Raw genomic sequence first — 9,737 nt, forward strand, 5'->3', positions numbered from 1 at the left:
GCAGGAGAAATCGGCTTAGCCACCTAATTTTAGCTAATTTTGTCACATTAAGAGAGAAAATGCAACTTTAATTCTGTTGTTATCCGTGAAATGAATTGCTGGTGCTGCTAAGTGAAACCAATAATCAGCAGCTAGTGGCGAGCTTTGTTTCATAATGACTGTTAATAAGCCTTTTGTGAGGGAAATCTGAGGAGCGGAGTATCAGCTTTATTCCAGAGAAAAGAAAAAACACCTTGACTAAAATCGAAACAAAGACCGAGCCATCCGGACCTGGTGAGAGCTGCTGCTGCGACGCAGAGCTGAAAAAGAGATGGAGGAGAGAGGGCTGTAGGGGTAAAAAAGAAAAGGCGATGAGGGTGCTGACACATCCTGACAAAATGGAACAGGGAGTGTCACTCAGCACCTCACACACCAATACTGTATATGCTGTACATGAGAGCTCGCCTGCAGGACAAGGCACCTGGATCTAAGCTTCTGCTGAAAGCAACAGATGCCAGAAATACAGCATCACAAATAGAGCTAAGGACACAAAGAGGTCACACAATCACCCACACTTTCACACACAGTCCAGCTATGAATGCCTGAATCTGAGGTGAGCTTATTACGAAGCCACAGTTAATAAAACCCTCGACTGCGCGAGCATTTTTACAAGGTGAGCCCTCTCGCCTGCGTATTTGTGAGTGCTCATTATCAGCAGGCTTCGTCGAACTGTGCATCTTTGTGTGTTAGTTTGGGTTTTGTCTCCACAGGGAAATGTTAGTAAAAGGGGAAGAGTTTTATTAGGGTGTTGCATGATACCAGCTGTCTAAACTGGCTCCTTTCTCTAAACCAAAGAAGCTTTCTTCCTGTCTTCAAGCCGCCCGACTCTTCAGCGAGTGTGCAGCTTCTCAACATCTCCTCCGCTGCAGCTCCCATGTCCAAATGTTCTCATCATCTTTGCATGTTTGAGGCACTCAAGCTACAAATTAGCTTCAAGCAATCCCACAAGCCACAACCACAGACTTATGTGCTGATAAACTGGCAATCGCTCACATATTTATTTGCTGGATGTGTGTTCTGAAAGTGCCACCCCCCACCATATGTGTGAGTTATCTGCCTATTTATCTACGTATCTGCTCTGGCTGCTGCCTACTGCATCAATCACACCCTCTCACCGCCGCAACAGCTGCCTCTTGTCAACGTCGCTCTGCAGCTGAGGGCGAGGGGAGGAGTGCGAAACCGCGTTTAACAGCCTCGGTTCTGGCTGAGGGGAACGTGTATGGGGAGAGGGGAGTGGGGGTTAAAACAGAACATCAGGATCCCATTTAGACCAGAGAGAGGCTCATGGGAGTGGGACGGGGCGTCGGCTGATATGCCAAGGAGGAAGTGCGATTTCATGTGTGTATGTTTTTTTTTATGCATGTTTAATCACAGCTGCTGTGTTAATCCCTGCAGCCTTATGAGCTCTGCTCTATTGTCTTTAATGTGGTTGTTTTTATTTGCCACTGTTTCCATTGAAGTGTCATAATGAGGTTGAGCGGGTGTGTGTTTGTGTGGCGAAAAGGCTGCAGCTCTCCGCAGCAGAACAGTACAGCACTGTCCTCATGCACGTCCAGGTTAAAGGTCAGAGCTGAGGCATGTGGCTGTCCACATCAGTCCCTATTTGACACTTGACCTTTGACCTCTCTCTCTGCCCAGGCCGGCTGCCAGCCTGATGCTTTTTCCAAACTGTGGGATGCACAAACTGGAGGAAACTGATGTGCTGTCTGCTGCTGGCAACAGTGAACGGACTGTACCATCCGCATCCCAGTGGAAAACTTGAGTCTGACAGTAGCTAGATATGAGCTGGAGTTGGTGATGGAAAGACTTAGTTGGGAATGGAGGGGCGGGGTTTGAAAATAAATGGGGAGAGAAATTGTGAAACTAGTGATGAAGAGCTTGTGAAACTTTTTCCCACCTCTTCAACTGAATCTATTACTATCTTTTTGGCAGAGACCAGATCAGACCAGGTGTTGTTTTCACTTTCACTATCTCCTCCTCTCATTTACAGTAAAGCCAAGACTTTAATTCAATTCCTGAAGATATTGTTAGTCAGAGCCTGTCTTAGCTCGCCTTCTGGCTGTTTTGCGTGGGCATTTAATACAGTAAATGAGATCCGGAAAAAATCTCTGTAACTTGTTGTTAGCTGGCCTGTGCACTATGACTCAGAATAGCCTCTCACATCATTATTTCTTTATCTGTTTTCAACAAATGATGTGACAAAAATAAAAACAGAAGTAAAATGTAAAACTAGAGAGTACAGCTACGGACTAATAGTCTACGGACTCTGTGAGGCTGTACTCAGCTCATAATGACCATGCTAACATGCTGATGTTAAGCAGGTGTAATGTATACTATATTCATCATCTTAGCTTAGCGCGATAGCATGCTAACATTTGCTAATTAGCACTAAACACAACGAGTACAGCTGAGGTTGATGGAAATGTGATTCGTTTTGCAAGTATTTACAGTTATTACAATTCATCCTAAAGAGATGACCGTCGCCATGTTCTATTTTTGTGCAACCGAACGCTGAATAAGACATTTTCAGGCGAAAAAAAAGTTATAATTAACTTTGATGAACTGAAAACACACTGTGAAAGGGTTAAAGTTGTAAGACAAAAAAACGGACAGCTACCAGACAATGCCGTTTTATTGACCTGTCAATCACAATGTAGCCACGCTCTTAAGCATACCCTGCTTTATGGTCTAATTTACTCTAAATGGGACCATAATTTACTAAATGAACATCATGCTGTATTGAAGAAGACTTGAAACTAGCGATTGAGACCATAAACTCATGTTTACAATGTTTACTGAGGTAATAAATCAAGTGAGGTCATTTTCTCATAGACTTCTATACAATCAGACTTCTTTTTGCAACCAGAGGAGTCGCCCCCTGCTGGCTACTAGAGAGAATGCACGTTTAAGGCACTTCCACATTGGCTTCACTTCTCAGACTCGGAGGTAGCCCTCTGGTCTGTGCCAAGTTTTATGGCAATCCATCTGATGGTTGTCAAGACATTTGACTAAAAAACAACAATGTCAACCTGCTGATGGCGGTAGAGGAAACGTCAGGGGATAACCAAAGTCAGTAGGATTCATCTGCTCTGAGTCTGAACCGTGAATATCTGTACAAAATGTGATGTCAATCCATCAAATAGTTTTGAGATATTTCAGTCTGGACCAAAGTGGTGGACCGACCGACAAACTGACCATCAGACAGACACTGCCACTAGCACGGCCAAACATCCATCTATCTCCCTATCGACTCAATAAAGGAAATGAAAACCACATTACACATGTACTAACAGCCGAGCACAATGTGTGAATTCAGTCTAAGAAATGATTGATTCCATCATTATCAGTTCTCCCGTTGCTTCATCTTGTGTTACAAGAGTGATTGCAACTATTTGTGGCCTAGTTTAACTAAACTGTTAATTTACATAACACACATGTGGCAGAACAATCAGTGCGTCAGCGTTCCTCTCTTTTCTTTTCCGTAGCATGCCACCAACATACTCAATAAGCCATCAGACAAATTGAGATAAAGTAAAGGATCTAATCAAGAGTGTTTACAGTATGCCATTTAGAAACAGATTAGCAACATCCCAGCATAATGCTGTTGATGTATTGAGCTGGAAACTTACAGACGATAAAGCCGAATGATGAACAGCAGAGAAATGAAAACTGCAATAGAGATGAAGAATTCAATATGAACCGATTCTACCCTGCTAAGATGATGACTGTGTTTCTTCAGCAGCAGAGCAAATAGCCCTCAACCAATTAAGAACATTGTGTGCTTGAACGCCTCGCACCAACAACAGCATGCCACCCAGCACAAAACTGAGCCTGCTTCTGTTCCCGTTCTGTCAGACGTGACACCGTGCAGTTTGCAGAGGGCAGATAACAACAGGTTGTTGTTTGTCATTTCAGAAATAGAGTCTGTGTTGCAGATGAAGCACACCAACTGGCCTGCTGTCCATGACATTCCCGAATGCCACAATGCATTATTGTCACCGTGTGTATGCGTGTGTCTAGTGTGTGCACACACACGCAAGCACATAATGCATATCTCATATGTGAGGTATGTTTAAAATGATCTGTTGAAGGGGAACTCCACCTGTATTTAGATTTCCAATATCTTATTTCCATGGTCTCATACTCAATATGTGTACTATCGTTCAACATACTTTTGTGTGAGTAGTATGTATCTTTTCGGACGCACTGCAGTAATTTACTCTTACTCACTTCTCTGAGAGCCTCCTTTCCTGTTGGAGATGTGTAACCATGGTAACCCCTGACAACCTCATGTAAGAATCATAAAGTCTGAACTAATATAAAAACTATATTACGCCCAGCAGAGTAGAAACTTATACTTCCACTCAAATTGAAGTGTTATTGATGTTACAGAGCTGTGCACCATTGTCTGTTATGAAAGTTGTCGTTACTAGGCTACCGCATTGCATTATGGGATATTTATGTCACCGTAGTGTCCAGTGTTTGCATACTGTAATATTTCACCAGAAATAGTATGCAATTCACGTACTATTGGTTTCATACTAAGGTTTCAGACATACTAAAAAATCTCACCGTTCTTCGGTCTATGCAGCAGCTCCAGACTATATACCCTGTCACATCACAAATTTGAGTTTTAGTACTCTAGTTTTTAGATTTGGGAGAGAGTTGTTCATGTTTACTAATATTTTTGGAGTGTCTAAGTTTAATTATGAAATGGGTGAAGTCCCCCTTTAAATAAAATATGAAATCCTAGCTTTTAAAAAAAAAAAAAAAAGTTAAAATAAATAAATAAACAAACAGGTTAAAAAAAGGAAAGTTGTCTTAACATTTCTAATTTGATTAATCACCTGCAATGCCAAAACAAAGTGTAATGTTTCCTATGCCATACAGATTCTGCCCTGTCATGACTATGCACACAACAAAGACACAAGGAAATTTGCATTTATGCTCAATTCAAGAGGTTTAAATCTATTCAGATTTGCCCAAGTAAACGTGACACTATGAGTGTAAAAATACTCCACAAGTAAAAGACGTACTTTCAAAATTAAAAAAAAGTGTCAACATAGTCAAGAATGACTCTACAGAAAAAGTGCCGGTTCCTCTGAATCACTGTCCACATCTCAGATTGCTTCAGTGACAATGAAATGGCAACTCAGTCTGATTATCAGGATGTGGATGATGTTCTATCTTGGTGGCTATTGTCATGAGACCAGAGAATAGGAAATGTACCAGCTGCAGCCTCCACTTTTCATATCAAAGACTCACTTCCTAGTGAGGTAGTTTCCTCCTTTACAAGGAGCAGTGGCTGTGGTCAACTTGAATTCATGCCAGTTAGATTTGAGGTGAAATATCACTTTATCCTCCTGTTGGCTCAAACAGTTAGTGGCTACATATTTAACATATATTCATTGCCACCTGCAGAATCATGAAAGTACAAAGGATCCTGTGAAGATATCATCTGCTCCTAACAAATATCCAAATAGGTCTTTTTCACAGCAGACATTGTAACTTGTCGTAGTAGCAAAAGCAGATGTTACTAATAAAATTAATGATGACATCGTTATATTCAAGTGTCTTAGTAAGCCAAGACAGTGATTCAGCTAAATGGTATTCAGCCATCATTAATTTCTATTACTTACGCCTGTGCACAGTAGGAATACTGTGACATGTCCTCTGTGAAAAAGGTATGTTATCAAAGTAGAGGATCTGCTTCAGTTGAGTCGTTGCTTCCTCAGACATATCCGAGAACATTCCTAATTTTACGTGCACATTAGCCAGTCAAGATGATGTAAATGATGTGTGCAAAAGTAGTTTAGTCTCCGTTGAAACAGATTAAAAGAAAACGTAGTATTTGTCACCATTTTTGTCACGGTCACAAGCACAGTTGGACGCACATCAGCTTGAACAAGATATATTTGTTATCACTCCTTTTTAATCGTTTTAATCAGTGCCTATTAGCTTGTATTCTCTCATTTCTACTTGCAGCAAGTTGTTGCTTAACATCCATTACGACCTTAACTTAATGTCTAGTGGAACACAAAAAAAATTTAACCTACACAGCAAGAAAAAGCTGCTGAAGCACTTTAAGTGTAACAGTGTGTGACATTTATATGAAAATAGTTAGAGAAATCAACTAATATTACAGAAACGGAAGCAAATAAGGCATTAGGGTCTCCAAGGACAAATAAACAAACAAAAGGACCAAAACTAGTAAATAAAAAAGCCATTATTCTACTGAATCAAACAAAAAGACAATACTTATCTCCCTAACTTGTAGCCACAAATTAGGAAAAAAGCAGAAACAAAATAAATAGCATAAAGAACCCCTACAAGGCTTCTTTAATAAAGTGACAAAGACCAACAAAGACAAAGGATCAAGAATTATCAGAGCCATGTCAACTCCAGTCTGTGCGTACCAATACCCGTACTACCATACTCTTTAGTATGCCAGAAAAAGATTTAGTACGTCCCAATACATAGTATGTCAAATGCAGTATGCTAAAAATACCAGGATGTCCCACTACATTCGGTCTCATTTTGCAGTATGCAAGCCAGCATGCTTTTCTGGCTATTCTGACCTACAATCCTCTGCACAGTGGATATATGAGCAAGAGGGTCAAAGATCAAGGCGCCATGTTATGACGAAGTAGTATGACCCAATTGTATGCATACTGCATGCAACAGTACGCACTTAGTAAGGGCAGTATGTACTAAACGTAAAAAGAAAAAGTATGCGATTTGGAACGTAGCATTTGTTACACCAGTTAATCAACAGCAGCAACAGACAGCTCAGAGGCCAAAAGGGCAGGATCTCCGTTTCTGGGAGTAGATAAACAACTCCACTGATTGTTGAATGAGATTCAGGTCTGGGTGATCAGGCACTGAGAGAGGGGCGTGGCAGACCTGAAACACAGAGAGAGAGAGAGATCTCTCTCTTCCAACCAAGAGGCCAGAGGAAAAATCAGTGTACGTAACACAACATCCTTTCAGCCAAGTCCTTGATAATCAGAATACCAGATGCGGAGCAGTTAGTTCAAGGTGCTGTTTATTGGTAAAATCTCTTGCCATACTCGGCCCAGTAATTCATGCTCAAACAAATGTAAAGTAAGTGTCAAGAAAGAGGCTGAACAACGAGACAGGACTGCCTGAAATGGAAAACCTCCATTTCTGCCTCCTGCGTTAAGTCATGTTAAATGACCATAAGTGTAATTCCAGTCGGCGACACAAGAGAGGCCCTCTCTCTGCCCTCCATACCACAGACTGGAGGGAGACGCCAGACCAACACACAGGAGGGAGGGGAGGAGGGCGGCAGGAAGAGGGAATTTTAATGCACACTCCTCACACACACACACACACACACACACACACACGAAAGCACGTATATCACATTAACGTTTACAATCTAAGCTTTCTGCTGACGCTCTCGTTCAGACAGCTTTTTGGACAGAGAGCAAGAATGGCATCTGTGTCTGACTTAAGGTGATCTTTGGAGTGTGACCCCCACCCCAGCAGGGTCGTAGGATTTCAAGATGACCGCAAAGAGTTTGTAGTTTCATGCGTCACGAGGAACACCACCAGCTGTGTCAGATTTAAGTGTACTGGTTGCAACGGTGACACGTTTTAAAGTATTAAAACTTCCACTTCTGCAGCACAATCCACCTTCTGCTGTTCATCCCTAAATACTTGTTTCACCAAAATATGCATAAAAAAAACCTACATACCATTTCTTCTTTGATCTATAATTAGATTGCACTGTACGGTGTGCTTACTTAAAGTTGTATTTCATAGATGAAATCCTTTATACTAGTTTGACATTTTGGGAAATATGCTCATTTGCTTTCTTGTTGAGAGCTAGATGAGAAGATCAACTCCACTCTATGGTTAATATGAAGCTACAGTAGCCTTATTTTGAAAGGTCTTGACATCCATCTGGAGCTCAAACTACGCAAACAACAGAGTTAAATGTTCTATCACTTTCCAATATTAACACTCACATTTACAATTCTCTAATTAAATATTGTAAAGACTATATCACTGACCCTCTGCAGCCACCTCTCCATGTCTTCTTCCCCACTCTGGTCTTCCAAGAGGCTAATCTGACATGGTCTGGTGGTCTAGCTGCTGCTGTGTTTTGGAAAACTGGTCCAGTGCAGGCCAGGGGTCAGATCCTCATCAGCTCCGATGTTTGTTTACATTCTCACACAGGGCCACCAGGGACAGACAGTGCCCATTTAAAAAGTTAAACCGTGGGAAGAAACAGGGCGATAAATAGCACAGAGAGAGAGCGAGAGAGAGAGAGAGTGACACTGAGACTCTTTGCCCCGCAGTCTAAGATGCACACCACATAATTGCAACATCCTCGATTTGAATTTGGCTGTGGGCCTTTGTTGCGTGACTCCCCTTTCTCTCTCTCTGAACTCATGTTTCCTGTCAGATTGTCTTCTGCAGAAAATCGTCTGCCAAATCATAGCTGTGATCAATTTAAAAAAAGTGATGCAAACAGCATGTTTTTCCAGGGTTGACACGTTTAGATATTTTAGTGGTGTCAAATTTGCTGTTGATGTGTCCCAGTGCAAATATTGAACACCAAACCAGACAAAAAAAAAGAGAAGGATGACCTTTTATCAGACAGAAAAGTATTAAAAGGTAGAGGGATCGATAGCCTGTGAACGATCACGAGGAGTCTGATCTCTGTCCAACAACTCGCACCACTAATCCATTCCAGTAAAACTTCAGTCCAGTATTGATGTGTGTACACATAAAAGGCATCAATAGTCAGTGAGTGAAGCACTTCTGACTTTACCAGACATACAGGGCTATGATTTCACCCCAGATCATTCCACCTGTTATTGACCTTAACAGCATAAACTGGCATTGACTGTTTTCTATTTATGTACTAATATGCTGTGTATAAGAATGAACACTTTGATTTTTTCTTACATTAAATTAGTAGGATTATTATAATCGTTAGGAGCATATTTTTATGGACGTAATGTTGTGGTTTTTTTTACATTAACAGGAAATTGCCAAATTAAGAGTTGCAGCATGTGTGTAAGGTAGCTGTTGCAGAGAGGTGGTGTTTTATTTCGCTTCATGGCCAGTTTCCTCACCTCTAAGTAATCACTAACATATTTGCATCTACTGACCTGCAATATCAAGTCTACTCTATACATCCTCCTGCAATTCAAGAAATTCTGCATTTACCTGTCTTTGTACGCACCAGTGTACTCTCTTAGGAAGATGTACAACAAGCTCCAGATGGAGCTGAAATCTTCATTTAATTGCATTTATGTGGTTCAATTTGATCTTAATTGGGCCATAAACTGTAAACACTCTAATTTTGCATCATCTGAGCTGATAAATAAAAGATCTATGTGTCTCCACATGTTATTGTTTTCTTAAAGAAAAAATAATTAAATTAGATTAAATTGGCATTTTCAAAAACGTTATGTAAATATTTTCTATTATTAAAGTAGTTTCCTAATTTCCTTTCTTTTTTCAGTTATTATATTTTCACCTTGCAAAGTATGATGAAACTATAGATAAAACCAGATTTAGGTATGGAGTCCTGGCTGCACTCTGCAGCTCTATAGTGCCTCTCCGTGGTCACATGTATGTAATACAACTTTGTACCAACCTGCAGATGTCACACAAAAAACTCATTTCCCAGACGCCCATTCGTTGCTGCCTGCAGCCTT

Source organism: Sebastes umbrosus, chromosome 16 (assembly GCF_015220745.1).
Source record: "Sebastes umbrosus isolate fSebUmb1 chromosome 16, fSebUmb1.pri, whole genome shotgun sequence".
Lineage (NCBI taxonomy): Eukaryota > Metazoa > Chordata > Actinopteri > Perciformes > Sebastidae > Sebastes > Sebastes umbrosus.